The following is a 21,860-nucleotide window of genomic DNA, read 5'->3' on the forward strand; positions in this document are numbered from 1 at the left end:
TGAGACAAGGATTGAGGAGTTGTTTGCTCAGCAGATATGAAATTCTGTCCCCAAGTGCCTCAAGGTAGGTATCTAAAACCCAAGGCACCACTAATTAGGCCAAAATTTTCAAAAGTGTCCACTAAGTGTCTTGCCCAATATCATACAGCGAGTCAGTAGTAGCAGGCTGGAGTAGAACCCATTTCCCCTATGTACCACTCATCTGTTCTTATGATTAGAGTATAAGCAGCTGTTAACGTGGCTTGGTATATTGAAATCATAACCATGGCACTAGTAATTATTCTGTCAATGAGCAACTGACAAAAAACTTCTCACCCTCATGCCATGCGACACTTGCTATGAAACATGAGCGGCTTTATGGGGACAAAATACATTGACAGATTTAAATTATACTTTGTTCAAAGGCATTTAGTTATATATTATTGCGTAACATTAAAGTAAAATATATATGTCTGAAGAACTCAATCAACCCAGTTGCTCTTATGACTAGTAGGTGCAGATGGCTGGTGTGGAATGTGTAACTGGTATTTCATGAGACTGTAGATGCACTGAAATTTTTCTTTTTGACTAGATTAGACATGACTTCCCCCTAGGAATGAAAGATGTGAGGGTGCATAGCATAGGAGAGCAACACTGGAGTTGTAAGAGGTCTTCAGAGTCTCTTGTGGTTTTGAAGAAATATTCTCAACCCACTTCTCCTAGCAGTGAAACACATGTATTATCTTTTTCTTCTCGTTCAAAAGCATCTTTACAGACATTGCCACGCACTCCTGGCCATGACTTAATTCCTCCATGAAGCCCAGCTTATTCATGGCCCTCTGTACAATAATATCCCACCATCAGATTCATGGGCAGCCTCTAGATCTGACAAGGGCAGGTCTACACGACAGCCAGGATTGATGCTCTGAGATCATCCACCGACCGTTGATTTAGCGGATCTAGTAAAGACCTGCCAAACCGTGTAGATCCCATGGTAACTCGACCTAAGGTATGTTGACTCTAGCTACATTATTCACATATCTGAAGTTTTGTAGCATAGGTCGACTTACCGTGGTTGTTTACACATTATTTTCTTTGGCACCCTATCATGTTTCTCTTTTACAGTGTCTACCATCATAAACTTTACTATTGCAGCCAATCCAGTACTCTGATTTCACAGCCTACTCTCCTTTTAGCTTCATTTTTTTTAAAATAATTCTTCTTTACGCCGGCTAATTTCTGAAGAACGCTCATCTCTGCTGTGTCCAGCCTTCTGATGTCTGTTTCATTTAATGCATCTGCTTCCAGTCCACTGGTAAGACTGTTAGTACTGTTGCTAAATTTTCACTTTGGTACCAAACATAATATTTTCATCAGTTCATAATTTCATCAACTTCTATTCAGCACCTGTAGCTAAAGCACATCTCTTTTTAACATCGTTCTTGATGGACCCATTGGCACTGATAAAACTTCTTTGGTACACATCAGATTTTATTGTTCTATGACTTCACTGTTTTTGCATTTCAACTTCATCTATTTTCCCTTTTCCAAGGTACAACTACTTTCTCTTCTTGGCATTTATTGTAAGTCCAAATTGACTATCAAGGTAATGGAGAGTATAATTATTAATTGAAACATGCCTGCCACTTGTACAATGTCATCTACACAAGCTAATTTCCCAGATACATATTGAAGGACAAGTGCTACTAATAATGGTAGGGCTCAGAGATTCCTGGATGTGATAACTGACAGATTTTTTCAGCAAATAGTCATTGAATCAACAAGAGGAGATGCCATTTTAGGTTTAGTACTGGTAAGTAGCCAGGACCTCATAGAAGAACAGGTTGTAGAGGACAGCCTTGATTTGAGTGCTCATGAGCTAAGTCAGTTTAAACTAAATGGAACCTAGTCACCAATTAGGGTCTCTGATTTCAAAAGGGCAAACTTCTAAAAATTCAAGGGAATTAGTTAGAGAAATGGACTGGACTGAAGAACTCAAGGATCTGAATGTGGAGGAGGCTTGGAATTACTTTAAGTCAAAGTTGCAGAAGCTATCTGAAGCCTGTATCCCATACGAGGTGAAAAAATTCATAGGGAAGGGTTACAAACCAAGCTGGATGAAAAAACATCTCAAACAGGTTATAAAGAGAAAGCAGAAAGCCTATAAAGAATGGAAGATGGGATGGATCAGCAAGGAGAGCCACCTCTTGGAAGTAGAAAATGTAGAAAAAAAGGAAGAACTACCAAAAGCCAAGCAGAATTGGATCTTGCAAAGGAAATTAAAACTTTAGTAAAGGATTCTTTATCCATATAAATTTAAAAAAGAGAAGAAAGAGAAACCAAGACATGAAGAGGTGGGACCACTGAGCACTGAGGATGGGGTAGAGATTTAAGATAATCTAGGCATAGCCCAGCACCTAAATGAATACTTTGCCTCAGTTTTTACTAAGAGTAGTGAGGAATTTGGGGACAGTGGCAGGGTGGCTGATGGGAATGAGTATATGGAAGTAGAAATTACCACATCTGAAGCAGAAGTCAAACAGCTTGATGGGACCAAATCAGGATCCCTGGATAATCTCCAGCCAAGAATGTTAAAGGAACTGGCACATGAAATTGTAAGTCCAATATCAAAGATTTTAAATGAATCTGTACATTCAGGGGTAATACCCTATGGCAGGAGAATTGCAAATATAGTACTATATTTAAGAAAGGGATAAAAAGGTGATCCAGGAAACTACAGGTTGGTAGTAGTTTGACCTCAATTGTATGCAAAGTCTTAGAACAAATTTTGAGAGAGAAAGCAATTAAGGGCACAAAGGTTAATGGTACCTGGTATAAAATACAATATGGTTTTACAAAAGGTAGATTGTGCCAGACCAACCTGATCTCTTTTTTTCATAAGATAACTGATTTTCTAGACAAAGGAAATGTAGTAGATCTAATCTACTTGGATTTCAGTAAAGCATTTGATACAATTTCAAATGGGAAATTATTAGTTAAATTGGAGAGGATGGGGATTAAGATGGGACCTGAAAAGTGGGTAAGGAACTGGTTAAAGGCAGGTCACACTGAAAGGTGAACTGTCAAGCTGGAGGGAGGTTATGAGTGGAGCTCCTCTAAAGTGGAACCGTGCTAATAAAATTTGCAGATGACACAAAGTTAGGCAGTATTGCTAATTCAGAGGAGGACTGGAATATCATACAAGAAGATTTGGATGACTTTGAAAACTGGAGTAATAGAAATGGAATGAAATTTAATAGTTCAAATTGCAAGATCATGAATTTAGGGACTAACAACAAGAAGTTTTGCTATAAATTGAGGACATATCAGCTGGAGAAGATAACGAGGCGAGAGACCTATGTGAGTCACCAATGGGATATGGCTGTGAAAAAGGCTAATACAACCCTAGGATGAGTAAGGTGAGGAATTTCCAGTAGAGACAGGGAAATGTTATAATTATACAAGACACTGGTGAGACCTCATCTGGAATACTGTGTGCAATTCTGTTTCTCTTGTTTAAGAAAGATGAATTCAAACTAGAACAGGTGCAGAGAAGGGCTACTAGGCTGATTAGACCAATTGAGAACCTACTTTAAAAGAAGAGACTTAAGGAGTTTGGCTTGTTTAGCCTATCCAGACAAAGGCTGAGAGGAAATGTGACTGTTCTCTATACATTCACCCGAGGGATAAACAGCAGGGAGGAAAAAGTTATTTAAGACATGGGCCAATATTGGCGCAAGTACAAATGGCTATAAACTGGCCACCAACAAGATTTGATTTGACAAAGTTTCTAACATCAGAGGAGTGAAGTTCTGGAACAGCCTTCCAAGAAGAGTAGTGGGGGCAAAAACTCCAACTTACTTCAAGACTGAGCTGGATAAGTTTATGGACGGGATGGTATGATGTGTTTGTCTACAATGGCCTATCCACGACTGCTCGTAGCAAACATCTCCAATGGCCGAATATGGGATACTAGATGGGGAGAACTTCGAGTTACTACAGAGAATTAATTCCCAGCTGTTTGCCTAATGAGTCTTGCTCCATACTCACGGTCTAACTGGCTGCCATATTTGAGATAGAGAGGGAATTTTCTACCAGGTCAGACTGGTTTTTTTTCGCCTTCCTCTGCAGCGTAAGGCACAGGTCACTTGCTGGTTTGAACTAGTGTAAATGGTGGATTCTCTGTGACATGAAGTCTTTAAATCAAGATCTGAGGACTTAAGTAACTCAGCCAGAGGTTATGCGTCAACTGCAGGAGTGGGTGGGTGAGGTTTTGTGGCCTATGATGTTCAGGAGGTCAGGCTAGATGATTGTGATGGTTCCTTCTGGCCTTAAAGTCTATGAGTCTATGAGACTCTATCCAGTGTTGCACCTTCCGACTCACCTACCGTTCTTAATGTCCAGTTTAAGAACATGAGGAAAAGTGATCCACATGTTTTCATACTTTCTACAGTGCATCCCTCCAAACCAAATCAAGTGCCTTCATGAAGTCTGTGAAAGGAGCAAAGATCTTTAATCCCCATTCTCACTTTTTTCCCATCAGCTGTTGGAACATGACTATTCGATCAATGGAACTTCAGCCTGGTTTAAAGCTACGCTATTCCTTGCCTACTACTTCTCTAAAACTGTCCGTAATCCACTGACAATTGCTTTCATCATGATTTTTCCCAGTACGGCTAATAAGTTTATACCTCTATAACAACGGTCGGCAACCTCTGGCACGCGGCTCGCCAGGGTAAGTACCCTGGCGGGCCGGGCCAGTTTGTTTACCTGCCGTGTCTGCAGGTTCGGCTGATCACGGCTCCCACTGGCCACAGTTCGCACTCCAGGCCAATGGAGGCTGCGGGAAGCTGCAGCCAGTGCATCCCTCAGCTCACACTGCTTTCCGCAGCCCCCATTGGCCTGAGATGGCAAACCACAGCCAGTGGGAGCCAGGATCGGCCAAACCTGTGGACGTGGCAGGTAAACAAACTGGCCCGGCCAGAGGTTGCCGACCCCTGCTCTGTAATTATTTGGATTGGCAGAATATCCTTTCTCCAGGATTGGTGCTATTGTTGCCTTTAGCCAGTCATCTGGTATGTCCTCTTGCTTTCATACCTGTCTTAAAATTTTTTTCTTATGCTTTGACAGCACATGTATTATGGTGGAATTTACTATATACTTTGACGTATTCTTGCAACTTGTTTTCTCACACTTTCTTTCGCATGTTTCTTTTAAATCACACCAAAACCCCTTGGAATCTGTAGGTATATAAATATGAACCAAAAACCTCCAAACAAAAGCTAGATACAATTGGTCATGTCAGTTCTTTTCATATTTTTAATATACATGTCTTCTTTTCATTGCTATTTTATGATATGTCCGAGTCAAGTAAGATGATAAACTAAGCAGCCATGAGGAGGAAGAATGGGACAGCAGACAACTGTCTAGTTACTTATTTATTCTTTGTCTTCCAGGAATATCTACAGTTCGCAATCAGGATTGGGGCCCTGGATTGCTTGGCACTGTTACAGACACATTGTGAGACAGTCCTTACTCGGAAGTATCTGCTGTCTAAATAGACAAAACCGACCAATGTCGAGAGAGGAGAAATATTATTGTCCTCGTTTTACAAGTGGTGAACTGAGGCACAGAGAAAGGAAGTGACTTGGATAAGGTCACACAGTAAGTCCCTGGCAAAGCCAGGCATTAAATCCATCTCTCTCAAGTCCCAGAATGGGTTGCATTCTTGACTCTGTCACACACTTAGTGTGTAACTTTGTGTTACTTAATCTCACTCTGTGCCTCAGTTGCCCTTAGCTGTAGAATGGGGATAATAAAACTTATTTACCTCACAGGATTGATTGTGAGGCTGAAATATTAGTATTAGTCATGCACTTTGAGATCCTTGGGTGGAAGATGCTATATTAAGTGCAAATTATTATCATACAATGTAACTATTTTGAGGTATATTTAAAAAAAAAAGACACATTTGACCACTAGGAAATTAAGATTTACCTTTCTTATTTGCTGTAGGAAATAGTAGAGGATGGTTGGGGGAGGGAGCAAGGAGATGCTGAAGTGTAACATCATTTAGAGTCTGTATCTTTTGAAAATGAAAGATGTTCTCTCTCTTCTAATTCTGTGGAATTATATTCAGTACCATGTAGGAGGAAAAAATTATAATTCTGGCTCTACAAACCAAGGGGCATCAAGAAAGACACTATTAAGAAGAAAATCTTAACTGCTGCATTTTGGCCTAAATGGCAATGCGGCACATTCCACATTGTAAAGCTTAAGAAAATTACACAGCTATAATCTGAACAGCAGATAAAAGAAAGAAGCAGAAAGATGGGGAATATTTAGAAGTTTCTTATCACGTTATTTGTTCTCATTTTCTGGAGTCTCTTACTAGTAATTCAAAGTCTTTAGTACAATATGAATGTTTTATATGCCATCTATAGAGCTGCCAGTTGCTGTCATTGGAAGCACCTTCCTTTTTTAGCTTTGCACCCACATGTGCAGCTGCTGCTTATTCCATAAGTCTGTGACTCTGAAGTTGCTGAAAAGATATAAGAGTATTTCCCTTAGAAATGTGCAGCTTTGGCAGGTATGAGACAGGGAGGCCTCTACTCTCAGAGCTTTGAGGAGACACATTATTTCCTGTCGTTTGGATAAGGGGAAAAAAAAATCCTCCTGTCTGTATATAAGTGATTTGCTTTACTTGCCTATAGAGTTATCCCATCCTGTCCTCATCCTCTGTATCAGACAGGGATGTCAGACAAAATAAAATAAAATATCCCAAATAGCCTGAATATTTCTCCTATTTGTAAGATGTGTTATTAAATAGCAGCTGGGAAACTTTTGGGTACTCAGAGTTGGCAGAATCTCTTCCAGGTTTGTTCTCGTAGTGTGGGTGAGCCATTTGCTATTGAGAGTGAAACTTCAGTGTAGGTTGGTGAAAAGTTCGTTTCCCTTTCCATAAGTATCCAGAGAGCTTTATGTGTGAGAGTATTTTGACGGTTGGTTGAATCCCACCATCACTAACTGATCTGAGGAGAAAAGCAGGAAAAAGTTTTACTCTTTTTTTTTTTTTTTCTGGCTGTAATGTTGCAGTCAGTGGAATCCTGGTAGGAGAATCCTGCTGAAGGAGAAATACCAAGAATCACATCCTAAGTTAGGGGAAAATAATATTCTACTTATGTTAATTGTTCTTTGCATGACAATATTGCCTTTCCTAGCACAAGTATCAGCAGGAATCCCCAAAGCAAGCAGGGTTCCATAACAGAAGATACTGTGTATAGGTAAGAGGGCTGGTAGAATTCCCTGGTTGGCGGAATGTTTGGTTCCATTTGTAGGTTTCACTTAGCAACCCCTAAGCATAGGATCATTGGAAGGAGAGTGCTGCCTCTGCGGTACAATAAGATATGTGCTTTATTTCTATCTGACAACATTAGTGTCTGCTAGGGAGAATTTGGAGGGAACAGTTATGGGAAGTATTTTAGATAAACTTTTGAAATCAAACCTCAGACAAATGGTTTGTTATGCAAAAACTCATATCCTATTTCACTAATTAAATTATGGGGATTTACCTGGGGAAAATCCTGGGTTTTAAAATCACAGTACTTTGGTTTAAATTTTTTTTTAAAAATGATCTTTGAAGTTCTTAAATTTATCCCTTGGCCACAATTAAATCCTTCCCCCACTATTTCCCAAGTGCCCTTAATCAAATCCTCAATAGTTTAAATTATTAAACAACTTTTTAGGATTAAATTTTTTATTCCTAATTATACACAAAAGATATATATCATGAAATATTCAGCACATAATTGTGATTGAAATGTGCAGTCTCCCAAAAGATGTGACTAAATTTTAAACACCCAAAACCTAATTATTTAGGTCAGGGGGTTAGATGTGAGATGTAAAGGGTGGCAAATTTGTACTTTTAAAAAGCTTTTATGGTGGGGGCCAGGAGCTCAGGGGATTAGAAAGGAGGCAGTAAGATACAAATCGAGGCCAGCAGCAAATTCCTTCTATAGCCTCACAGTCTCCATTCCACTTTTTCTTTTTTCTTCTCTCGCATTAGTCCCAGGATATCTACATACAGGTTGGATTTAACCAAATAGTGAGATACCTGATTAAAGTCAAGGCCCTCTGAAATCCCTTTTACTTACCTTTGTCAGACTGCTTCTCTGTGTAGAATCTCTTTTTGCATCAAATGTCTTGATCAATCCTCATGCTCCGTATAAAGTTTAACATATTTATGGCAGTTGGATGTCAATGTAGGGAGTCAGAGTGAAATCCTGGCCTCATTGAAGCCAATGGTTGAGGTCCTATGGACTCCAGAGAGGTCAGGATTTCACCCAGCCTTTCTGGAAGTTCCCCCATGTCATTGCGAAGCCGGCTTATCAGCTGCCTTCTTACAAGCAGGCAGCCATTGGGATGGCAGGGATTGCAGATGTTTTGAATGTCCATAGCGTCTTTTAGCACTATGTTAGCCATTGCTTTTCTTCTTCCCAGTGAGGTTTAAATGGTGCCACCTGCCAGAAGTTTAGGACAATGGCACCTGAGAAGTGCACTTGTCTTAGTCATTTTGTTTTTATTATCTGAGCAAATTACAAAGACCTTCTGTCTTATCTTTTTCTCTGCATTCTTGTATGGTATCTTCAACAACATGGGCATTATATTCTGGGGCATGCTTTTCAGATGTGGAATCAGTAGCAATGATAGGAACATATGTTTTCCTATATGAATTCTTGTAGCCATTATCAGGTCTTTTTTAGTGTTAACTAACAATCTGTTGTTGTTGTCAATATTGATTTAATTGGTTCTTCCTTCAATTCTCCCCTCTCCAGCCACACCTGTGTTTCTTTACTAGGAGCAGCCAGGAGTAGACACAGGAGTTTATATCTATCTGGAGGAGTACATTAAGACAGTTGCACCAATTTTTTTGATTGCTCATTTTCTGTTATATAGACTCATAGAATATCAGGGTTGGAATTGACCTCTGGAGGTCATCTAGTCCAATCCCCTGCTCAAAGCAGGACCAATCCCCAACTAAATCATCTCAGCTAGGGCTTTGTCAAGCCTGACCTTAAAAACCTCTTAAAACAAAACAAAACAAAACATTGAAAGCACCACTGTACAAATCAAGTTTTAACTTTCTTATCAAGTTCAGGGCTTTTCCTTTCCGTTATTCTCAGAACACTGATTGATCTATTCCATTGTTTGGAAGTTGAAGATGAACAAAGACTGTTTCTAAATGAAGGTGATGCTGAAGTTTCATTCAGTGGCACATTTAATCTTGAAAAGACATTTTCTGCTTTTTTTTACATGAACACAACACTTTTCATCTTGCTACTTAGCTCTTGCCATTTTACTTTACAAATGTTTGTTCAGTCCATTTAATCATTTCTTGTAGCACTACCTTCAACTTTAGTCATGTTGAGTAAGAAAAATTAATACAATGATCTGTAATCACTAAGCACCAATCACATATTTACAGTATTGATCAGCAGCTTTTACATGTACTGTAATTAGAATTGAGAAACAACTATCTAATGATTTCAACACTAAACACAGAAGACTGAAAAATAAGATGAGCTAGTCAGTATTACATTCAAGTTACAAGACGCCATTCTCTTTTTTCCAGATATTTCTAGGTTCCTGAAAACCATGTTTCCTTAACGATTCATAACTCCACCCACACTCTTTCTTTCAACATTAAATGACATCAGATTCCACTCACTATCAAGTCCATCTCTCCAATGACCATGATTCAGCCAGAATGGATTGCTGTGTGAGTAAAATGAAAGCTTTACTCCCTTTAGTAGTGTTTAAAAGAGAACTGGATAAATTCATGGTGGTTAAGTCCATAAATAGCTATTAGCCAGGATGGATAAAGAATGGTGTTCCTAGCCTCTGTTCGTCAGAGGATGGAGATGGATGGCAGGCGAGAGATCACTTGATTATTGCCTGTTAGGTTCACTCCCTCTGGGGCACCTGGCATTGGCCACTGTTGGTAGACAAGTACTAGGCTAGATGGACCTTTGGTCTGACCCGGTACGGTTCTTAGGTTCTTATGTTTAGTAGACTTTGTTGTAGAGTCATACCATTCCCCTCATGCACATACATGACATAGGCCTAAGACTGAGGACCTGAACTAAAGCCCATTGAACTCAGTGTGAATCTTTCTCTGTGGCCTTTTGATCAGACATTTCAAGCACTCCTATAGCCAGGTTTCATATGTGGTAAGGAGAACCCTCGTTTTTATGGTACCAGATCAATCCACTTATTGGTGTTGCCAAAAACAGTATTTTTTTTTCCAGATGTTTTTTCTTAACATTTTTCATGATACTGCCATCATGGCATAACCCCAATTAATTTAGCAGATACATGATAGACTGAAGACCATAGTTCTAAAAAAGGTGGACACTTATTAATGCATTAGCTTAAACCATGGCCGGTGTCGAAATCCCCTGGTAAGTCTCATACGGTTGGAAAATGATTGCATTATAGGGGAAGTAACCATAAATCTGGCAGCTATGCAACAATTTGTTTTGTTTTTTAGACTAACTTCCAATACCCCAACCTTTGTATGACAGTCTATAAGAATTACCTTTAACCTAGAATCTTTCATTTGTTATCTGTAATATATAATTATAAATATATAGCAGTCCCAAGTAAATACAATTAAAGAAGTATAATTCATTCCCCATCCCCACCTTGTGCCATCCCCAAATCCTCAGGTTTAATTTTCATGATTATGTTAGATTATGAGTCATTTTAAATCAGGGTCTCCAGTAGAGACTACTGCTACTCTGCAGCTCTTTTCAACAGTTGTTTATGGTAGTTTCAGCCTCTTTCTGCCTCTCTGAGGCTCTTTATTTTTAAAGCAAGGCAGACAAGGCCTAAAATTATTCCATTAAAGAGGTGCAATTTTTGTAATGGGACTTAGAGTGCTCTGCAGAAGTGCAGGCAAGTTTCTTCAATATCCTGAGCATTATTCGCTCATTTAGTTAAATGATGTTTCTAATTCCCTGGTAATTACATGTAATGAGGCACTCTTTCTCTTCTTGATGAGACTTTAGCTTAATATGAGATGTCGTATTTTTTTCTTCTTCTTCTCTCTTTTTTTTTTTTCTTTAGGGATAATTACCCTTCCCAGGAAAAGCAGGGGGGGGAAAGGGTTGTTGTGCAGAATACAGCAAATTATTTTATTTCCTGCCATCTTGACTGCCAGTAAATTATAAAATTAAGTTTCAGTGGAGCATTAGCACCATTTTGGCAAAGGGTTTTTTTCCTCCTTACTCATGTACTGGTGTCCTTTGGGGGACTGTTGGACTATTATTCATAGAATAGATGTTTTTCTGACAATTCCCAGTATTCGGTGATATTGAAGCTGCAACATAGGTGTAGTTTTTCTGGATAATGCTCAATGTAGAACGTTCTTGTTAGCTGCTCTTTATATCTGGTAATTGTATTTTCCCCCTCATCATAGGTGCTAATTTTATTGTGTGTGTGTGTTGCAATACAATTATTTTTTTAAACCTCTTACATCTGAATAACATTTAAGTTGATGGAATGAACTAATAAAACCCAGGAAATTCAAAGTTAATATTAACACTATATTTAACATTTTCTGCAGTCAAATAAAATAAAGGAAAAAAAAAAAAAGCCACACAGCAGCAGCATAGAAGAGAACGTCAGCTTTAACTTTGCTTTCCCTATTTTTTGTCGGTGTCCCTCTTTTAATATTGCACAGACAAGATTTTTCTGATTAATTGTCTTGTTCTTTTCAAATAGAAGTGTTGTGCACAAATTATGAAGGGCATATTGTTTATGATGAAGGATCCGGGTAAAATTTTCAAAAGCTTCTAAGTGACATAGGAGCCTAATCCCATTTTCAAAAGTATCTCAGATGCATAGAAATCTAAGTGTTATTACAAGTCACTTAAGGGCTTTACCCTGTACCAGTGGTTTTCAACCTTTTTTCATTTGTGGACCCCTAAAAAAATTTCAAATGAAGGCGCGGACTCCTTTGGAAATCTTAGACATAGGGGTTTGCGGACTGCAGGTTGAAAATCATTGCCCTGCATCAGCCATTCTCAGCATTTTGGTACATTAAGATTTGTTTTTAACCCAGAAAAACAGATGGTAACTTTAAATCTAAATCCAAATAAAGAGTAAATAAATATATTCAAATATGTCTGATAACTGTTAGTGTCTTGAACAGCTACTTTTCTCAACATATTTTCGTGACATACACATACAATATATGTATGTGTGAGCAGTTTTTGCATATTATACATGTTTTAATTATTATTTATTAATTTAGGGGGGTTATTTGTTGTCTGAACTCAGAAGAGCTGGAGTCTGTTCCTGGCTCTGCCACTGGCCTACTGGATAACCTTGAGCAAGTCTCTTCACCTCTGTACTTCAGTTTCTTCCTCTGTAAAATAAGGGTAATAATACTGATGTTCTTTGTAAGAGCTTTAAGATCTACTGATGAAATGTGCTATATAAGAGCTAGATACATTATTATTTATTTATTTACTACTATTATTAGAAAAGTCTTACCCATACCTTGGACACCTTGACACCTTATCCAAGGTATGCGGAAGGCTTTTCACACCTTGATTGATCGGTCCTTCAGCCCTCATATAGACTGCGCCAACCACAATATATCTTCCATTCTTTTCATATTCTGGCTTTCCTTCTCCATGTCTTTTCACGGTAAAATCTTCCCATCTCTCTGGAGGTACCTGTGGGTACCACTTGACAACAGCTGCAGTCCATTGATTGTCAGTGAGCCTTGCTGTATGCCCGGCCCATTGCATTTTACTATGCCTGCTCTCAAAAGCAACATCCTGCACTCCACTCTGCTATCTGATCACTTCATTGGGACTCGGTTGTGGACTGAAATTCCCTGAATTCTTCTTTTCATTGGCCTCTCCGTGACAGACAGTTGCTGCTCCTCTGGCTTAGTCAGTGCCATACCCTAAAGACAGGGCTGGCTCTACCATTTTTGCTGCCCCAAAGAAAAAAAAACAAACACAAAACTGCTTGGACTGCTGCCCAAATTGCCAAAGTAAAAAGAAAAAAAAAAAGCCACCTGGACTGTGCTGCCTGGAATGCCGCCCCTTAGCATGTGCTGCCCCAGGCACCTGCTTCCTCTGCTGGTGCCTGGAGAGACGGCCCTGCACAAAGAGAAATTACTGTGGCTCCCAGATGGAAAGAAACTCTGTGCGTCTACACAGGTGATAGTGGGCAGACAAACATGGCTTAAAATCTGACTCATAGTGTTGGAGGAGGGCGTTATCTTGCTGTAGGGTAGCTGGGGCTTTTTTGGGGGAAAGGGGAGGGGAAGGAAAGGGGAGTTCTGATGCTGTAATGTTTCATACTTATATGTTCCCTTTCTTGCTTCCCCTCTACTGATGGGACATTTTTGAAGGTCAGTCAGGGAGAGGTGTATATAAGGACCTCACCATCAGTACCAGGAGGATGAGATATTGAGGGCTGTAATGAATGGTTTTTCATGGCTGACCATAGAGGTGGACTTGTCGTTAAGGAAAGACACTACCATTTTGGGGCTGTGAGCTTAGGTGCTGTTTTGTTAGCTGTGGAAGAACACCCCCGCATCTGAGGATGTAAATATCCAAACTGATAAAAGTACTTTATACACATTAAAGGCAACAGAATTACTTGTGTGCATGAAAGTTAAATCATTATTTAGGGCTTTTCTGAAGCAGGGCCAGGATGTTTAGTGCCTTATAGGATTATGGCCCAGAAGTAATAGAACACTATATTAAAGACTGCATAGGAGAGAACTACAAGATACAGCAAAGATCTGAATCTAAAAGCACATCTACATGATAAAACCAAGAGTTTAGAGATGCTTAAGTGCTTTCAGCAGTGGAGAATAAACTTTATAAGTCACTTTTTGATCCCAAATACTGTGACCTCAATTCTATAGTATAGAGCTGGAAAAATATGACTGCATCTCAATCTTTATTTCATCTAAGCAATTTGACACCAATCAAATAACCTGAAAGGCAAAAGTATAGAAGTTTATTTCCTAGCCCACCGGATTGCTGTCAAATTGCAATTTCCAAAAGTGAGAGAGCAGTTAAACTAGATTTTCTCCAATTTCTTTCCAGCTCTTTCCTCCAAACTTTCAAAAATCTGTGTCATATATATATATTTTTTGCTGTGCTATACTGAAAAGTGCAGCGAAATAAAAGACCCCCCTGCAAAGTCTTTAAAAACCTCTTCTCTTTACAGCTGCCATTCAGTATATAATTCTAAAGAAACCAGATCAAATCCACTAATAAAAATGAGTGAAAGGAGTAGTTGGATAAGTCCTTAGATACAACAGTGATGTGTGTATAAGTGGAAATATAAGATTCAGGAATGGCAGATTCATATTGTTTAATTTAAAACACCTGTGTGACGTTAATCAATGTGCAGAAATCCAAAACCTACTCATGAAATGATTAGAAATGAGAACAAGCCACATAATTAAATGTGAGGTATGACTCAAGTTTAAAAACTTTTCACAAGCTTTAACATTAAGCCAGAGAATGCAATAATGAACTGCCCATTATGTTAAGTTGAATGATAGGCAACAGAGTCTTTTATGGTGGAATACAAGGCAGAAATTCAAAAAGAAACATTACTTCATTTCAATAGCCCAAATTAGGTGTGATAGTTAAAGTTTCAGCCATCGACCATTACTTATATTACTGTAGTGCTTAGAAACCCCAACTGAAATCTGGGCTCCATTATGCTTAGCTCTGTACAAACACATGGAGCAGTGCTGCCCTGAAGGTTGAATAGACAAGACAGACAAAAGATAGAGGAAGAGAAATATTATCCCCATTTTACAGATGGGGCTTGGTGGTACAAAGAGATGAAGTGACTTTTCCCAGGTCACACAGTTTGTAGCAGAATCAAGAACTGAACCTAAATCTCCTGAGTCCCAGCCTTACCTTTCCCATTCTATCTATGTAATCTACCTATTGTATCTATTGGTTTTCTAAAGCACCCATCACATTGTTTCTCGGGAAAATTAAATCTACAAGATAAAGTGGTACTTAATGGTGACTTCTGCCCTTTTCTCCTTCATTTCAGGTAATTGCTCTTCGAAACCATGGTGGGAAGAGCCAAGTTTATTTAAAGTTCTTAAGATGCTAGCTATGTGCCAATTAACAGTGGTATTACTATTGTTAGCCAGCTATTGACACCATCAAAGATAAGCAATGTATAGCACAGAGGAAGCATTCAGCTAAACTTGAGAGTCCTCTGCTCCTTCTGGCAGCTAGTGAAGGGTCATTCCCTATGGTCAGGGGCCCTTGTATTCTGTAGCAAGCTGGACCCAGGTTCTCCGGCAATTTAACATACAATTCTGTGGTGAGTTGCAATTTCTTCTTCAGATGGAAAAAAAAATGAAATTCTCTTTTGAGAACAAAGGACTCCATCATACCTTTACTAATTTTGATTTAAATAACAAAAAAACAAAAAAAAGATGCCTAAACAGAGCTTAAGACACCTGAACACACATTGACACTCCAGCAAAAGGCATAATGGCATTAAAATACTAATAATACAAGCAAGATCTCTGCTAGCCGCCAACCACCTACACCAACCTCCTCCTACCCCTTCATCATTTCAGGAAACATTATATAGAGGTGGAAGGGACCCCAAGAGTTACCCTCAGCCCTCTCGAAAGCCCCTGTCACACTGAAGGCTTTTTGCCTGTCCAGAAGGCCACCAAACTGGGTTATTTCAAATCAAGTAGGGGAACAAGTTCCAGAGCCCTCACAAGGAATGCCGTCACTGCCCTCCCCACCCATCTTTTATAATGCTGGGATCGTCTGCTGACTGCAGCTGTGGCAGTATGGTACAACCCTGCCTCGGCGGAGGCACAGACCCAGTGGCTTCTGGAACTCCAAGAGATGCAGCTACTGCACGGTTCTTTCTAAAGATGCAGCATCTCTTCACTGGCATGACTTGCCCCTTTGGAAAGGCTGCTGCACTTCCCTTTCAAGGGAGCTAGTTTTGGACAGCCCTTGTGCTCCCCGAATGCAGGGATTGCAGCTGTGCCTGGCTCCCGCATAGGGAGGCAAAGGAGCACCCTTTGTGTATCCGTGTGGGCCTGGCACAGATAAATAGCAATCAGTACAGCATATTATTTGTTTTAATGTTTAATTCAATAAAAACATAGTCATTACTTTGCTAATCTGTTCCCACGTGACTTCAAATCTTCATGCTCCCCCTGCTCTGCCTGAAGATGTGTTATCAAGCTGCCAGGCAACTCAAGAGCAGGAGTAACTGTTTGCACACAAATAGACTCTTCAGTATATATATAGAAATAGTGAGAGGATTCCAAAAAAGGGTCACATTTCAGGGGAAGATCACCAGAGCCCACCACCAGCTGGTTCCAGTTGGAAGCTAGCTCAGATTATCATAGACAGCTTGGGAACTCATAAACTGTCTCCTGTGGGCAGTGGAGCTGCTACAGAAACTGGACCAAGCTATGTTCATCCCTCTGAAATATGTTGATGCACAAGGTGAGTCTGGCGTCATGCAGGCACTTGGTTACATAAATCCCTTGTCAGAGACAGAGGACAAGTTCATAATTACATTACCTGGCCAATGACTGCTGGCAGCTGACAAGGTAATACAATACCCACTGGCAGGAAGTGGCCTGGGCACAAAGGGAGAAGTCCCTCCCCTTCCCCCCAGAGCAGAACAAGAGCCTGCAGTGCTGCTCACAGACGGCTACATAACAGCCCAGCAGCATATCAATCACTGTCCATAAAACTTCAGAAGCCTGGAAAATAGGACAGCATTGCATGGTGTGCATGGGGAAATCAAAGCATGCAAAGCCCAAGCTGCTCTTGGTTTGGGGACCTGGCAGAGAAGAGTGGAGGGAAGGACTATGCCAAGGCTAAAAGCTGTTTGTTCCTTTTAGAGCTGCAATTGTCCTCTGGTCTTCTGAAGTATCAGCACAAGGGGATTTTTATAAATTTGATAAAAACCTGTTTAAACTATGAACAGCTTGAGGGCAGCATAAAGCCAAAAGATGTGGCCTAAGCCTGGACTCTTAAAAGCCATGCCGACCACAGGGATGAGGCTAAACTTGCCCAGAGCGCTCTGTCTTTGAAGATATACCCGATGGAGCTTATAAACTCCAGGAGCCACGTGTAGCTCTTCCAAAGACTGGAAGTTTGACAGATGTCGCCAGGGGAGTTTTCAAGTTCTGTAAGCCTAACATGCTGCCATCTAGCTAATGGGGGTATGTGGGTATAATAACCATTGCAGCAAAGTCAGCATATCATTGACTGCAAATGAAAATCTAAATTAATCTTAACCATGCCTGGGTTCCTGGCTGTCCTCCATGGAGCAGTAGTGGGAGTTCAGTCTGTCTTACTGAATCCTCAGCCCAGTGGTCAGCCAAAGCCACTACATTGAGTATTTGGTGGAAGTGTGGATGGGAGCAGATGCTTTCAGCAGCTGGAATGCCACAATGCAGAGTGGAGAAGGGGAGGAACTGCTCAGTGGTGGATTTCCTAGCATGGCCTCAGTCCTATCTCTCATTGGAGAACGTTGTCCTGAAGGAGGCTCATGAAGAGCTCAGCTCCACCCACAAAAGATGTGTACACTTCCTGCATGTCCTCCTCACAAGCCCCCATTGCACTGCAAAACCACAACCATTCTGTGTCTGAAGAACCTCCACATCCATGGAAGAGAAGCTAGAGTTTAGCCAGTATACCACTAAATAATAATAATAGTACCTAGCTCTTAGCACTTTTAATCGATAGATCCCAAAATGTGTTACACAAAAGGTCAGCATCATTATCCCCATTTAACAGATGGTGAAACAGAGGCACAGGAAGGGGAAATTACTTAATCAAGATCTCCCAGCATATCAGTGGCAGAACCAAGAAATCAACCCAGGTCTTCCGAGTCCCAGTCCAGTGCCTTATCCCTTGGGCAAAACTCCCTCTCAGCATGGTAAATCATATATGATCATCATAAAGGAGTGTGTGCTTTCCAAATGGGCTTGCTGACATTCCTTCATTTGTGTTTAAAATCAGTAAGATTTAAATGTGAATGTAGTGCTTCTATTCATTCTATTGCCATGTGGACCAAAGTCCATAGGACAGCTGCAAGATGGGCAGTGCCAATGCTAACTTTTCCACAATACCTGGCCAATGTGCTTTTGTCTTGCTCTGTATAGACCGCCTCTATGCAGGAGAGTGTAGTACAGTCTACATGTCCATTGATCTCTCTGAGGAGATGGCCAGTGAAAATGTCATTCAATGACAGTTAGGATGGAAGTTCTTATGCTGTAGAGACCTGTCTTTATGAATTGGTCTGAGATCACCACTCATTTCACATGGGCCAATTAGCAGCCATCATACTGTGATCACTGTTAGTTATTAACTTGGGCCAGTGATCTACAAATGAAAGGCTGTTACCAAGCCATCAAGGTAACCATTTGCTGACATTTCTGTCTGTTATCCTGAAGAACATCAGTCATTATCCTGATGTTAACATTCCGTCTTTGTCATCTGCACTTACACTGCTGCAGAGTAGAATATTCAGTTCAGATAGTTATAAATGCCTTTATCCATTCCCATTGACATTTTAAACAAACGGTGATGCATTTAGTACAATAATTACAGTTATTTGATTACCTTTCTTTTAGCCTGAAGTAGAAGGCAACTGACAGATGTGAATACCTCTGAGACCAGTACTTTGTAATAAACTAACATTATTTATTACAAGATGAATTTTATTAATAGGAATTGGCAGTAATTAATTCACTAAAGTTGATGTTACTAATAATTATGTGCAATTCATGAAATATTTATTAAAGAAAATTGTGTATAAAAACAATGCGGTCATTTAGCTAATTTATTAATAAATATCTGTGGCACTTCTCGTGAGTCTCTTTAACTCTAAATATTTTTCAGATTTCCATTGGTAAAATGTATTTTTGAAATGTTATTTTTTGCTTGCTACATAATATAGCAACATAATAGTTAACATTTCTGGTTATTGTTTTGAATGAACATATGGACTGTTTCCTTTCCTAATTCACTTTGTCCACCATCCTTGTTCATGCGAAAGATCTTAATTACAGATAGTATTAGTTCAATCTAATTTAGGTTATCAGTGAGTTGTGATGTCTCCCGGTTTAAGGAGATGTGAATATATCTTTGTCTATTTAACTTGATTCTGCTGGCTTTCTTTTGAATCAAATAACCACCATCCAAATTAATAGCTGGCATCTGAACCGGAAAGATCTCAGGACCAATCCTGCTCTCATTGAATTCAGTCAATGCAGAATCAGACCCTATGTCTATTTCACTTTCATCACTTGTCTCAATAATATTGCATCTCTTTTTTGGTAGCCTTTGTCATGGTGATATTATTCATAGATTATAAGGCCCGAAGGCACCATTAGATCATCTTTTCTGATGGCCTGTATATCACAGGCCATAGAATTTCACTCAGATATTCCCACATTGAGATCAATAGTTTGTATTTGACAAAAGCATAACTTCCTGAAATGCATCCAGTCATCAAGAGCTGGAGAATCCTCCACTTCCCTTGAGAGTTTGTTCCAATGTTTAGTCATCCTCACACTGTTATAAAATGTGTAACTTATTCCTAACTGGAATTTGTCTCACTTCAGCTTCTAGTTACTGGTTCTTGTTATGCCCTTCTCTGCTAGATTAAAGAGTCTTTCATTACTTCATATTTTTTGCCTGAGAAAGTACTTATATAGCATAATCATCAAGTCACTTCTTGATCTTCTTTTCTATAAGCTAAACAGATCCAGCTTCTTAAGTCTCTCACTATAAGGCATCCCCCTGCTCCCAGCCTTTAAATCCTTTCTGTGATGAAACAGGAAACAATCCCATTTAAAAAAAAACAGAACAGGAGTTGTAATAAAGGTGACATATATCTAAAAATTATGTGCCGATTTAAACATCAGATACTTCGCCATATTGCATTTATTTCAATAACCAGCAACAACAGTTTAAATGTACTATCCGGTTATCACATAAGAACAAGTTAAAATAAAGTGGCTCCCACCAAATGAGAGAAAAATATAAGCAAAGGAAGGACCCAAGGTTTAATTTTAACCAGCTGTTGTGACAAGGGTTTCTAGGGCCTATTCTGGGAGCTGAGCATTGCTGGGGGATATTAGATGACTCGTCCATGCCTCATTTTCCCATGGGGACTGGGACCTGAGGGTTCCCCCAAGGAGAATCTACCAAATGTAAGGCTGCTTTGCACTGCTGGAGCCTTTGCAGGGCCTGGGATCTAACCCCTAGTTCTATTCTATTCTATTCTATTCTATTCTATTCTAAATCTGGAATTTTGCAACATCACACAGAACAAACTGCTTATGTGGCCTTTTCATCTAGAATTTGGATATTTACTTTCATCTATTTAAGGAAGGGGATAAAGTGAAGGCACAGACTGAACTTGTATATGCACCAATCAGCCCCAGGGACTCAGTGCAAGGAAAAACAGGCACCATTCCCTCCCTTGCCTTTTTCCCTGATAGGATCAAGTCTTCACTTTAAAATATAGACTCTCCAGGGAGAACTTACTTCTTGCAGATAGAAGACAAGCAGTGTGTGTGGATCCCACTCCCAGCGCCCAGTCTTCAGTGTCAGTCTGGGTCAGGAGAAACCAAAAGGTCTGCACTTGGGATGGTGTTGGGGTGCAGAAGACCTGCCATGGGTATAACATTTGGGCCATGTTAAGTTTCCCATTTGAGATCAGTTTAGGCCACACAGCTAATGAACTGAATCACTGAAAAACAGAGGCCTGTGTTAGTACAGATCTATGTAAAATAGAAACCAACCTCACAGGTAGTTATTCTACCAGCGTGTACTTGGTCGATAATAGTTCCTAAAAATACAAGGCCAGATGTTCATCTGGGCCCTGAAGCCTCAGGGCAGCTGGAGAGCAGGGGAGTGCAAAGGTGGCTTCAAGTATTTTTGAAAGGACATCGAATTTGGAGAGAGCGCAGAAAAGAGCCACAAACATGATTCGAGGGCTGGGGAAAATGCCTTTCAGTGAGAGACTTGAAGAGCTCAATCTGTTTAGTTTATCAAAAAGAAGGAAGAGAGTTGATGTGATTATTGTGAATAAATTCTTTCATGGGGAGAAAATGCACATGGTCAGATGGACACCCCAGTCATTCCTCCTTTCCCCCAGCCAGTCCCCCTCGCTGATTTCAGGTATGGGAGGTGCGGTGGTGGTGGCATTGAAGCTGCTATAGCAGTTCTACAGCACTTGAGAATCTCCCTATGCAGGGCAGATCCTTCTGTGGCTGGGTCAGATGGCTCCAGGGCCCTATGTGCAGGTGGACCAATGCAAAGTTGCCTGAACTCAGGATTGTATCTGGCCCACATTGTGGTTTTGCCAACAAACAGGATGATTGTTTGGCGCTGTGGTAATATAAAAGAGGAATGGACTTAGCCTCACTGTTCAAAAACAGATTGCAGAGAGTTAATTGCAGCTGTGGTAAGGTTTAATGTCTTAATAAAGTGCTGAAGAGTTGCAGACGGTTTGACTCTACAATAAGCTGTTACGTGACAATTATAATGATGGGAAATGGGCTCCAAGAGACTGACATGCACTTTTACCAAAAAACGCAATTGTTTTAGGGTTTGCAGAAAACGTGCAAATGACCTTCAAATCAATCAATGTTTTAAAACATGGTTTAGCATCTTTCCCTGACAGAGAACTTATGTGCTTCTGAGGGGAACCAGAATTCACATCCACTCCACAAGTGCTAGCATGTTGGTGGATAGAAAATTGGCCTTTTATTTCTAGATTATACCTCAAACTTATGTCACTTGCCTAAA

The sequence above is a fragment of the Gopherus evgoodei genome, chromosome 7 (genome assembly GCF_007399415.2).
Source record: "Gopherus evgoodei ecotype Sinaloan lineage chromosome 7, rGopEvg1_v1.p, whole genome shotgun sequence".
NCBI classification, from domain to species: Eukaryota; Metazoa; Chordata; order Testudines; family Testudinidae; genus Gopherus; species Gopherus evgoodei.